The following is a 13,178-nucleotide window of genomic DNA, read 5'->3' on the forward strand; positions in this document are numbered from 1 at the left end:
GGGTTTCTTAAGTACCCAATTATACCAAAATGTAGTTCTCTGTCTGCATGACTGTAACGATATCACAGTTGTTGCTGCACACAAGCCCTTTGCAACATGTGACACACAAGCTGAATATGGCTTGCCAGATTCCTAAAAACTGGCTGATTTTATAGCCCCGGGCAGGCTGATAAAGCAGGAAGCCTTGTCAAGGCCCTGCTAGGTCACCATGTTTCACGTTTGTGGGTCACGTTCATGCCTGCTGTATGTCATAAGACCACTAGCACTTATCTGTGGCCGAAGTTCCCACTGGGGTGGTTAAAACCTGGTCTGGACTTTACTTCTTCAGGTGGGAGCTGCCTACCAAAAGGGGGGGGGGAGTAATCCTATAGGAAAGGTGGCATATCAGGAAGAAGTTTAGGCTGGATCTCTTCTTGCTGAAATGCTAGTTTTTCAGATGCAAGCACTCTTTTTTTGTATGAAGAAGCATTTGCTTCTTTCAGTTACCACCTGCTGTCTGAAGCGATGCAATCCAGACAGAGGTGCTATTCTGTGGTAAAGGGAAATACTCCACAGAGCTTAAACAATTATCACTGCAAACTAGTTCTAGTGGTCAGCTGGCTCTTGCATTGCTTAAAAGAAAGCTAATAACCTTCTGTACTGTATCTTCATTCAAAGCTTTAAAGGAATCTTTATCAAAAAGAAATTGTCTTAAGAATAGAGTATAATCGAACCTTGTTGAGTTGTGATACGAACTAAGACAAAACTTTTCCTGTACTGTAATTTCCAGAGGAGTCTGCTTTTTTTTAAAAAAGCAGAATTTAATAACTTTGTAAACATACGGTTTTGTTTTGTAGTTATAGCTTTTGTTTCCTAGACAATGGTAGCTTTAGAAAACACCATTTTTGTTTAGAAGCATGGCAACTCGCTAGCAAGTCACTGGAAATTACTGGTTCCAGTGGCCATTGTGTGACTAAATATTTCTACGAAAGTTACCATGCTTTTAAAAACAACTTGGCTTTAGGAAATCTGCTTTTAAAAAAAATGAAAGGTTGAATGGGAAGAGAAATTTGGCTTACGCTTCATTCTTAGGGCAACTCCTCAAGTAAGGTGACTTCTTCAGAAAACTTAGCCATGTGTGGTGTGCCTAAAGATAGTTCAATAACGCAGTCCTGAGCAGAGTGACACCCTGCTAAGCTTATTGAAGTAAATCTACTTAGAAAAGTGTAAGCTTGCTTAGGATTGCTTTGTAAATCATGCAGCTGTGGCTTGCCTTAACTCTGTACACACATAGGTTTTGCAACCTTTGAAATAACAACTGGATTCACACGTGCCACAAAGCTCTTTTCTGTCCTTCTCCCTGCATTAGTATGCATACGCTGGGCTGGCTCCTGGTTTGAAGGAGGACCCTGTGCAACGGCCCTCCGATATTCCCCTTACCAAGCACACTTCCCCCCTCGTGCACGTATGCTCTTCTTCCGGTAGGAAGAAAGTGGGCATGACTCCTTTGCACTCATTGAAGCTCTATCCGGTGCCAGTAGGCTCAAAGACAGAGCTCACGTTGACAGAGCTCAAAAGGAGCTCACAAGAATCACATCCCCCTTTCCTCCTTCCTGGAAGTACCATTGTCAGCAGCAAATAGGAGATATCCCCAGAGGCTCAGCAATCACCCATTTCTGGCAGAGGCACATGGGCTCAATTGGGTCTAGCCAGCTTTGGGCCCTCTGCCAGGCCACCAGTCTCAGCAGTGCCTCGTCACATTGACCCTGCATACCTGTGAAAAATACAGGCAATTTTAAATGCACTTGTGTTAGGTGTCTGAACCCATTGATACCCATGCAGGAAGGCTGCTCTGTAATCCCATTTCAGACTTCCTTTGCTTTCAAGGCATGCTTAAATATTGTGCTGTTTGTCTTGAAGGTGCCACTGGACTTCTGTTTGTGTTGGAGGTCCAGCCTAGACAGACAACTCCTCTATATGATAAAACTGTCCCTCAAATATACCACTTCGGATGGGGCTTACATACTGGCAGAAAACTAACTGGTGTGTCGGGGTGAAGGTCAGGTTCACTGGGAACTTTCTCCAGACCATCTAGATTTCACTGAGCAAACAGAATATTTACATACAGGAAGTGGTTATTCAAGTGGTTTCAACATCGCCTGTAGTCTGAACTGGTGCATTCTATGGACAGTTTTATCTCTGCTAAACTGCCTTTCTTTCAACCTACATGCATAGAAAACCTGCATAAGGGAATCTGAACGGCACTTTACATATTGTACTTGCCAGGTAAGAACTTCTCCATTCTATTTAGGGCACAGTCAGTGCAAAAGATGAGAAACAGGCAAAACCAATAAGGTATATTCCATGTACATTCCAAGCCTGCTCTATTGGGAAAGTTATGTATGTTAGAGCATGGGTAGTCAACCTGTGGTCCTCCAGATGTCCATGGACTACAATTCCCATGGGGCTCATGGGAACTGTAGTCCATGAACATCTGGAGGACCACAGGTTGACTACCCCTGTGTTAGAGGGATGCCTGCCTGCCAGCTAAGGAGTGACTGGTGAGAAGTGAACCTATCGAAAAGTACAATCTCTCATGGAAAACTTAATAAAAAGCAATAGAACGTTTTACCACGAAGCCTTTAAACAGTAACTTGCTGCTAATATATTTCAAGTGAGGGGCAGGACTTCAATAGTTGCTGTCCTTATTTAAATGTATGTAGCCCAAAAAGTGCTGTTATAGGATCACAAGCAGCAAAAAAAGAAAAATAATAATAATAATGTTGCTGATGGCAGGATTTTTATACTCTATATTATGCAGTCCAGCTCAACCTAGATGTGATGCTGCAGAATATACTCTTAACACTTTTTCAGGTATATTAGGACTCCTATTTTGCAGGATTGTATCCTTTCCAAGGTGCTTGAAAATTATTGTGTGTGTGTGGGAGATGGGATGTGTGAAGGGTACTTGTCCCCTTGTGGATTTTGGGCCTCTGGAGGTACTTAGCACACTGTGGAACCAAACCTGTATTGCTCAGTACAGGTCATTGGGGTAAGAAGCTTGTTATAGGGCAGATTTCAAGTACAGGGGGGAGCATACAACCTCTTTGACCAGAATATTTCACCATGTTATGGAGTCTTGCTTCCCATGTGAGACTATCTTCAGTTACAGCAGCCCTAAGAACTGTGTTGGTGCATGAAATGTAATGTGCAAGAAACTGTGGCTCCGTTGAAATCCCAAAGATTCTTGCTATTTAGCTTGGGGGGAAATGGGGATTTTTCACTTGACATTGTGCGACATTAACGCACCCCAGTAAGGGAAACTAGGGGCAGCCCAACTCAGTGGGCATCGCAGGCACGGCCCGAGGGGGCAAAATTTCAGGGGCTCTCAGCTAATTGGAAAAATTGTTCAGGGGGAATACAGACTCTCCCCATCCCAGACACTTGGGGTAGCATAATCTAATGCATGGAGGCAATTATCTATTTTTTCCCTCCATTGAAGTGAATGGAATGAAAAGATCTGTGCACCTGTATGCAGCAAGAAAAGGGGCTGCAACTGGGAAAAAGTCTTAAGGAAAGTACAGTTCTTCCCACACACAATCCAGGATGCAAGGGGGTGGGGAGAGCAAAACAAATTGAGTTAGCCCTGGAGACCAAGCAGAGATTAAAACTGCTCTCATACTTAAGAACTGCCTGGTAGACCCATAACTACAATTCAAATTAACACTACAATTAATAGAATAAATCCATAGAACTTTGATGGGAAATCATGGTCACTTAGTGTAAAATATAATTGAAGCCTATTCATCCACTATGAATTATGTTTGGCCTTATAATACCTGCAGAGTCCCACTCCAGAATGGGGGTTGGCTTATCTTTTGAAAAATATTTGCATGATTTTCATTGTGATTTTTTTCGCACTTTAGATATTTTTGTGCCATTTATATATATATACACACACACACATATATATATAAAAGTATGTATTTATAATTTAATTTTTTGCCAAGTACTGGAATAAACAGTGAGCATATCTGGTATATGTCATTATTTATTTATAAAACTCTGGGGGGTTTGTTTTTAAAAAACAAAAAACCCACCTCCATTTGTTCATATAAAGATTATTTGAAACATATTGCAGCAAACAAGAAAAATGCAAGTTATTTTCTCTGCTTATTTTTATAATTAAAAAGATGCATAACATTATGAAGCCTATGGTGGATTCCTTATAAAAGAAAATTAAAAGAAAATGGCTGATTTAAGTGTCTGCCTTCTTTTTTGGGGGGGTGGGGATGTTTCTTGTCAAAGTTCAGTAGTGATTTTCCTTTGAATGTTGCAGAAGAACAGAACAATCCTCCTTGAATGGCATGATTTTAGGAAGCATGTATTCTATCCAGCCAGACCATGGTCCATCTACCTAGTATTGTCTGCCTAGCTACAAATCTGAACAGCTATCGGGCAGAAAGGGATTTCCCCCAGCTGCAGCTACCTGAGGTTCTTTACCTGGAAATGCCAGGGATGGACCTTGAGCATTCTTCATGTGTAAAGCATGTGGTCTGTCATTTGAGCCACAACCCCTCCCCACTAGGGAATGGAGACTATTTTGCGGGAATGCGGTATGTTCATGTGGTCTTCTTAAATACCTTAAATTCATTGAAGGTCATTGACAAAACATCTGCCCCAGTTTGAGCATTGCAACAGCCTTAGATCCTGGTCCTTTTTTCCTCATTGGTACATCTATCTCAGTACTGTCTGCTCTGGCAGCTGCTTTGCGGAGTCTCAGGCCAGAGGTCTTTCTTGGCTCTGCTATTTGCAATCCTTTAACTTGATTCTGGGATCTTCTGCATGCAAAGCATGTGTTAAGAATTACCCATTTCAGTTTAACCAACAGAGACTGAGTAGCCAATTAGCAATTATACATCCTAATAATAATGCTTCAGGGCAATAGCCATAAGACCTTCTTGCCTCTAGCTTATCTGAATATGTTTTGACTATATAAAATCATAGAGTTGGAAGGGACCTCCAGGATCCTTTAGTCCAACCCCCTGCAGAATACAGGAAATCTGCAACTACTTGCCCACCACAGTGACCCCAATTCCATGCCCACACGATATCCCACCTAAACCAGAATGCCTGGCCACTCTGGCCTGGAAGAAATTTGCCTTCTGATCCCATGGTATCAATCAGCATTCCCCTAGGCATGCAAGGAAAGGCCACAAGAGCCAAGCACCAACACAATCACTTCTGCCCACCCACTTACAATCTGCTGAAATCCACAGAATCAGCATTTCTGTCAGATGGCTATCTAGACTCTGCTTCAAAACTTCCAAAGAAGGAAAACCCACCAGCACGGAGGAACTGTCCAGAACTTCCGGATGTTTAGCCAAAATTCTTTTGAATTAATTTCAACCTACTGGTTCTGGTCCAACCCTCTGGGGCAACAGAAAACAACTCCACTGCATCCTCTATGACAGCCCTTCAAGTACTTGAAGATGGCTATTAGGGTTGGGCACTTCGGCGGCTGTTCGTGCGTGAATCAGCCAGTGGCACGGGGGGAGGGGAGGCACCAGCGCACGCACACATACCTGTGCCCACGCCTCCCCTCCCCCGCCACAGTCCTGGCTGCTTCGGGTGCAAATGGCCACTTTAGACGGCAAAGCACCAACCCTAATGGCTATCATATCACCTCTTAGTCGTCTTCTTTCCAGGCTAAACAGACAAAGTGCCCAGTTAAGATTATAGTCTTCTGTCAGCTGTCTTTGTGAATTTAAGATACTTCTAAGCCCATGCTTTAATAAGAACATCAGATTATGTGCCCACCTAGCTCAGTATTGTCTATTCTGATTGATAGTAACTTCCCAGGTTCTCAGGGACTGGAAGGACTTTACCAGGTTCTGCTGCTTAGAGATGCCAATGACTGAAGCAGGAGTGGTTACTGTATCAAAGAACCTGTAATTACAGAACTGTAGTCCCATCAGAAATTACAGTACTTGGACTAGAATGGATTCTAGGCCTCAGGTCTTATACTGTGATGTTTGAATTATCACCTATAAGGTGTGCTCAGGGATAAACTGGAAATATAAGTCCACTCTGAATAAATATATGCTTTTGAACTTTCAAAGGCTTTAGGAAAGGGAAGGCAAATGTTACTGGTTCATCTTTGACAGGTGTGTGTAGGAGCTTTAATGAAGAGTTGAGATAAGATCTGACATGAAAGAACAGCACGCCAAAGATAAAAGTATCTTCCTTAAAAAGTTACCTATTTGAAATGGCGCTCTAGGGAAAAGAACTTATCGTGATTTCTCATGGACAGGTTTCTATCATCCTGTCCAATGAACCTCTAAGCAAGGGAGTTGGTTAGCTATAACTGACTCCTTCCTGTAGATCCCCTCAACATCAAGCAAAAGAACACCCAAAGCTGAATTGTTGATGGAGAAAGCAATGCACAGAACCTGGCTTGAACAGTTATTCAGAAGAACAAAGACTGTAGTCTAATAAAGTTCTGCTTTTTATTCCATGATCACATGATGCCTACTGAAATCATTCAGCTCATTGGAAGAAAAATGCACTCTTTATTTATGTTTCAATTTATATGCCACCACTTTCAGCACCACTCATCTTATGGCAGTTTACAAGTATAAAATCGATAAAATCACAATATAACCCATAAATGCCACAACCACAGTTACAATAAAATGGCGGCATAAACTTCTTTAATTCTCTCAATCACAGCTTTGCTGTTCCAGCCTTGGGACCAATGCAAGTCGCCCTGGATGATATAAAGCCAGGGGTTCTGATCGTAAAGCATAAATAGGGTACGACCCACAGTTAGAAACTCCAGTCACACACTCAACCCAGCCTCAACCAAACGCCTGGCGGAAGAGCTCCGTCTTGCAGGCCCTGCGGAACCTAGATAGCTTTTCAGGTTAAGGATAGAAAAGGAACAAATATATAGAAAGCTATGCTACCCATTATTTTCATATGAGAGGTCAGTATGGGTATCAATGTTTTCCAGCACAATCCACAGCTGGGCTCTGGATCAACCTTCACAGTTAACCCAGGCGATCCCCCATACTGACCTTCCCATCTCTAGGGATGGTTCATTACCACAAAGCAGCTGGAGAATGTGAAGATAGTTAACCCTTCCCGCCCATACCTGTTTTTGCAAATCAAAACTGAGACCACATCACAGAAAGCCTAAACAGAGCTCCCTTCCCACCCACCCACCTAATTAACTCTGGGAGGAGGGATTGGTTTAAATTACAAAACCATGCAAAGGTGGAAGGATAAAAGCTCTTCACTTCATTAAAGTTCTTCACTCACCTCCATGCCGTTGTCCTGACTGCAGCCGCTATTCGAGGTTTTGGGTTTTTTTTTTTACAAATGCTGGGAAGAGCCAAATCACAAGACTCTCATTGCTTTTCATCTATTTAGGCTTTTAGTCATCTGGCTAAACTGAACATCTGAACATGAATAATCTTGCTAGCTAGCCCCTGAACACTAATTAGCTACAAGAAGGGGGGGGAGTGTAGGAGTGATGTGCAAAATCCCAGCATTGCGAATGCAAGGTGTGCAAATCTGCCAACAGGACAAAAAGGCCACGGGACTATAAGAAAACCACACACTGCAGGACTTAGTTAAGAAAAACTGTCAAGAAACTAGAAAGCAATCTGGGAAGCATCCTGCATTTCCCCCCTTGTCAAATGTATGACTATCTACCTGCAGGGCAGAGGCAATGAGCTTGTACACAATGCTGTATCTCCTGGCCCTTAGGGAACAAGTTTGTTCCCATGAGGCTCAAATGCTTGACTCAGAGAAGCAGAAATCTTTGCAGATCAGTCCATCAAGGATGTGGTAGAGGCGCCTCCACCCCATTCCCAGGCTGACACCTCCCCTGAAGAATACATGTTTCAGGGCAAAAGGGGATCCCAAACTAAATACGGGGTGTAACAGACATACCCCTTCATTACATTTATACAGTGCTTCCAGTGTTCAAAATTAGAAATTTATGCACATTATCTCCTTGTAACCCCTGAAAAAGCTAAGTAAGGAGGTTCACTATTACCCTCAACTTGCAAATGGGAAGGTAGCTTTTTTTTTTCTGACGCACATGAGATACACTCTCAGCACAGAATTATATAATAGCAAAGAGTGGTGAGTCTAGGCGTATGACATAGGAGGTGGTCTCCAAAAAGTCTAAAATGTACATATATTAGTTGGAATCATAATTTACAGATCCCATTCAACCACTCAGCTACACTTTATAATGAGTTTAGATATTTTATTGTCACAGTTCTGACCACTGAGGAAGACCCAGTAGGGTCGAAACATGTTTGGTCTTATGTGAAGTTAGTTCTGTATAGTTTTTATGTACTGTAATTTTTATTCTGTTTTTAATTGTGCATTACAATAAATAATCAACGTTTTTACATTATTTTATTGTACAGCTCAACTTCTGAGTTCCTAGCTGTGAGCTATAAACCAGTTGTTTCTTAGATTCTGTTACGCTATACTATCTCCATGTCTTCGTGATATATAGCACAGAGTCGTTTTTCACCCAGAACTAGGTCTACAATCCTACTCTATGCGATGCTATGCTGGGTTGTTGCACATGTGTCTTTCAGATGAAAAAAATGCCCGCCTGAACAATGGGGCTATGCACATACAGTTCCCATCACAGTATATCAGGAAGAGCATCAAGCAGGATGGAGGGCCAGAAGGTTGGATAATACTCTACATATGGATACAAGCAATTGCACACATGCATTCCCGGCTACGGGACAGAGCTTTACAACACAGGGAAAACAAACTCATCTGTACACATATTTCCTCATTTAGCTAGAAGAGCCTCCCTGCCATGCACACATGGGTCTTCACTAGAACACGGCAACAAGACACGTACTTCTGTTTGCATGTGGTTAAAGATAACAAAACACTAAAGCATTTTATTGTATTGCAATTTGCCTTTAACAGCTTTACAAACTAGTAGTTGCGGGTGGTTCACCGCAAGGGAACACATTTGAAATACAACCTGTCTCCCTAAAGCCTGCGGGTTGAATTATTTAAACACTATTGGCTTGTGTGCCCTGTAGAAACACAAGCCAAGCTAATGAATGACACCTGATAACCAGAGGCCTGCCTCTTTGCTGCAAATCAGTTACAAGAATGATATCATGTATAGGGTGCCGATGTCAAGAAGTGTTCCTGGTTCAGTAAATCCTGTCTCTGCTAAGGCTGAAAACTTATTCTGGTAGGGTTAAAACAAACAACCTTGAAGATATACCAGGGGGAGCAGGAGACCTACCTCACTGGTCATGCATCAACCTGCTTTATAGTATTTCACAAATGGAAATAAGGACATGAACTCTCATGTAACACCTGTACTCTCATACTAAGGATCACTATTGATTTGTTTCAGGAATTCATACACTGCCAGAGTCCTGCATCACTACCTAAGACCTCACATATATACTGCTGAAAGCTCAAAATGTTGCATTTGTTCATTCTGCAAAAGTAGAATTTTTAAAATCCCTATAGTGGTTCTGTTCTTCTGCTTGAAAACACTTGCAGAAGCACAATCTTTATTCACAGTTCAAAGCATATCTCAACAGCCGCAATTGTGTGAAACAGGCTATGCACATGGCGCAACCGTGTTCACATACACAGAATTAGTTGCAGACAAGATGCATCCTGCACATCGAGAAAAGCTGCAAATGGATCCAAACCCTAAAAAGTGAGAGCACTAGCACTTCACACTCACAAAATCATAAAGCATCCCCAAAAGGCAAAGATGAGGACAAAACAGGGGCGATGATTTAGCAGGGACAGGAACCAGAAAATATGAACCACGTGGATCACAATGCATTCCAATTCTGCTTTCAGCTCTGTGAAGATTCCGCCTGGACTGGAATTTCTACTGCTTTATCCTCCAGTTTCCCTCTCAACCAACTCACACAGGCAGAAACCTGGTCTCAGAACACACTGGTCAGTAGGTGTGTGTTTTAATGAGTAGCTACCAACCTATAAAAAACACTGAAGAACCATCTACCAATCCATACCCAGTGAGGAAACAAAAGGCAAGGGAAAAGGTCATCTTCATACTTGTATACATAACAGTGTGTATATATTTTTACATAATAATATCAGACACACTGTCCTTTGATTTTATGACCTTTCAACCTTGTGGCTTACAATTTTTAACCATAACAATTTTTATTCATATCTGAAAGCTTGACTCACAATAAAAACCTATTATTCTTTATGGGACAACAAGACTTCTGTTTGTTTTTTATCTTCCCCGTTGGAGGACAATGCAATATTTGGCCTCCAGACCACCTCTGCATTTTCGTGACCCTCCTGAAGATGCTGCCATCCTCTTGCAGGAGCCAAGGGATTGGGCAGGAATAGAGATGTGTGACTGCCACTGAAAACAGCAACCCCGTGTCTCCTCCTTGCTCTCCTTTGTGATACCTAATAACGCATAATCATAGAATCATAGAATCAAAGAGTTGGAAGGGGCCATACAGGCCATCTAGTCCAACCCCCTGCCCAACGCAGGATCAGCCCCAAGCATCCTAAAGCATCCAAGAAAAGTGTGTATCCAACCTTTGCTTGAAGACTGCCAGTGAGGGGGAGCTCACCACCTCCTTAGGCAGCCTATTCCACTGCTGAACTACTCTGACTGTGAAAAATGTTTTCCTGATATCTAGCCTATATCGTTGTACTTGAAGTTTAAACCCATTACTGCGTGTCCTCTCCTCTGCAGCCAATAATGCACTATGTGACTGCACCACACTAAAAGTTCCCCACTGGCACCCCATTTTATCAGCTGCTGCTTGCAGGGGTATAAAATCTTGCAGCATGGTAATATCATTTCATGCCTCACAAACACTAATGAGAAAAGAAGAAGTTGCTAGGCTGCTAATTTCAGCAGCAGCCAAACATCTCCTATCACGTTTATGCCTTTGATCTACTCTATCACACCTTTGATCTACTCTTAGAATACAGAGCACCATAAAAGAATCTGGGCTATTTCCCCTAATCCTAAAATTTCCTTAATTTCAAGATGCTTAACTTTTATAACGGCCCTCCTTCACATCAGAAGCAACAAACAATGTGAAGAGTCAAGTCACTGATCTCCATCGGGGCTGAGATGGCACCAGCAGATCGTTTTGATATGGCTCCGAACCAGAGGCTGACCCTATTCCTGCCTTCTTTAGCTCTGTTATGTGACAAAGAAAAAAAAAACACTGAAAATTTTCCTGGCCCTCACCCTTCCTGCTTCTCCTTTTTCCCTCCCCCCCCCCCACCCCCCCTAAGGCTAAGGAAGGAAAGGAACAAGAAACCTTTTGGCACTTATAATGACTTTGTGTAAAATGACTGGGTGTGAAACTTAGTTCCTTCTCTTCCCATAGCTGGGAAACTTTTTTTTAACTTCTGGTTCTTCCTTGTGCCCCAAATGTGACTGGAAGCTTTGGAGTATAATAGCAAAAGCTATTTTTATATGTAAATTTCATTCTTTTCCTACCTTCATTCTAGTCTGTTTTACTTTTACCATAAATCAGGCTGAGAGAAGAGAATAACTGGGCCAAGAATTCTATTGCGAGCAGTGATTTAAACTTAACCATTTGACCATTACAAGTGGCCCACCACTAATTTTATGGAATGAAAGCAGTTTAACAATGATTCAGAACAACTGCAGCTACAAGAGGAGGGGGGATGTCATTTCAGGAACTGGATTCCCTCAAGAAGAACCACGTAATCAGGCTTAGGGGTACTTCTGCACTGAACGGGACTGACTGCCATTCCAGAGTCAGGCGTGTCAGGTAGCCACCAATGAGCTCAGGGCCATTCTGTCCGCAATGGAATATAATGACACTTGTGGGCTTTCCATTTCGGCTTTCCTGTGACTCTAGTGCAGGGGTAGTCAAACTGCGGCCCTCCAGATGCCCATGGACTACAATTCCCATGAGCCCCTGCTCTAGTGTTTCCCTTCCTTCATGACCCTTCCCTACAACTTCAGTGTGCCACAAGGGCACACCCAGTTCTTTTTTCCTCACAGCACCCTTGTGATGCAGGTGAGGCTGACAGAGAGAAAAGCTCACACAAAGTCAATCAGTGAGCTCCATGGTGATTTTTCCAGCCTGCTCTAAGCACCACCTAATAGTGGCCCTCTGCTACAGCCTCAGCTGCAAAACCTTCCATAGCCCGCCTAGTCTGGATTTCCTGTTGTCTGTTAACTAACTCGCTCCAACATTCATTATCCACAAGCATGTATTACAGCCAGTCTCAAAAGGGGTCCCCTCCCATCTGCAACCCCTACCTTAAAGGCATACCTCTACAAGAGGCCATGGAAAAAAACAGGCCTTCCTTGCTTCCTCATACCTTGTGAACTTCCACATACTCCTCTGTTCCATTCATTGTCATGCCCCTTGTTTTGAGACCCTCAGATGGCATCACTCAGGCCTCTTTTCTTCATTTCTGTCAGAACCATTTCCCCCTGCTTAGCTGACATCCGTAACATGTTTATAAACCGATGTTGTAAGAAACAACTATGTCTCCTCAGCTGTGTAAGCTCAGATATAGAGGCCCTGTGGCCTGGCATGTTATTGGGCCCCACAAACCCATAATACAGCACGTTCCCAATTATATACAAAATGGAACAGCAACTCTTACCCTTTTTGGTTAGCAGATCTATCCTGCAGATCCTGACAACCTGTCTCTAAGGTCCTGGATAAGCCACACTGCTACTTTTGAGACTTAGCTCTCTGAGACAACCAGGGCAAAAACTCCAGGGCCAAAGTAACTGCAAAACAGGTGGAGGCTGCTTTGTGTTCAGGCACTGCAGCAGACTGCAAACGTCTGCAGCTGTTGTTCCTAGGGCTTTTACCTGGAGATTTGGGGAGGCGGAACCTGGGAAGGGACCTCTGCAGAGTATAAAGCCATAGAGTTCGCCTTCCAAAGTAGCTGTTTTCCCTAGATGAATAAATCATTGTCTGGCGATGAGCTGTAATTCTGGGAGGTGACCAGGACTGGCCACCCTAGCTGCACCAATGAGGAAGTCGTAACATCAGGACTAGACAGGCAGAGCTCCCTCCACCATTGAACCCAGCCACCTACTTATTTATTTGTTTATTTCATTTATACCCTCTCTAGTGGAGACCCAAAACATCATACCCTACTCCTCCATTTTATCCTCA

At 42.9% G+C, this 13,178-nt stretch overlaps 2 long non-coding RNA genes across 2 annotated transcripts in view; one reads left to right on the plus strand and one right to left on the minus strand.

Moving 5' to 3' along the window:
- The window catches only part of LOC143821796 (uncharacterized), a 127,691-nt gene extending 114,871 nt beyond the window's left edge, over nucleotides 1–12,820 (minus strand). Inside the window, exon 1 of the long non-coding RNA XR_013225911.1 lies at nucleotides 12,655–12,820. This is a non-coding gene — a long non-coding RNA (uncharacterized LOC143821796). The remainder of the gene's footprint in view (nucleotides 1–12,654) is intronic.
- On the plus strand, nucleotides 6–4,236 carry LOC143821536 (uncharacterized). Its single transcript, XR_013225834.1, has 2 exons — nucleotides 6–2,395; nucleotides 2,488–4,236. It is a non-coding gene; the product is annotated as an uncharacterized LOC143821536 (long non-coding RNA).
- Nucleotides 12,821–13,178: the final 358 nt, after the last annotated feature.

The sequence above is a fragment of the Paroedura picta genome, chromosome 12, assembly GCF_049243985.1.
Source record: "Paroedura picta isolate Pp20150507F chromosome 12, Ppicta_v3.0, whole genome shotgun sequence".
Taxonomy (NCBI): domain Eukaryota; kingdom Metazoa; phylum Chordata; class Lepidosauria; order Squamata; family Gekkonidae; genus Paroedura; species Paroedura picta.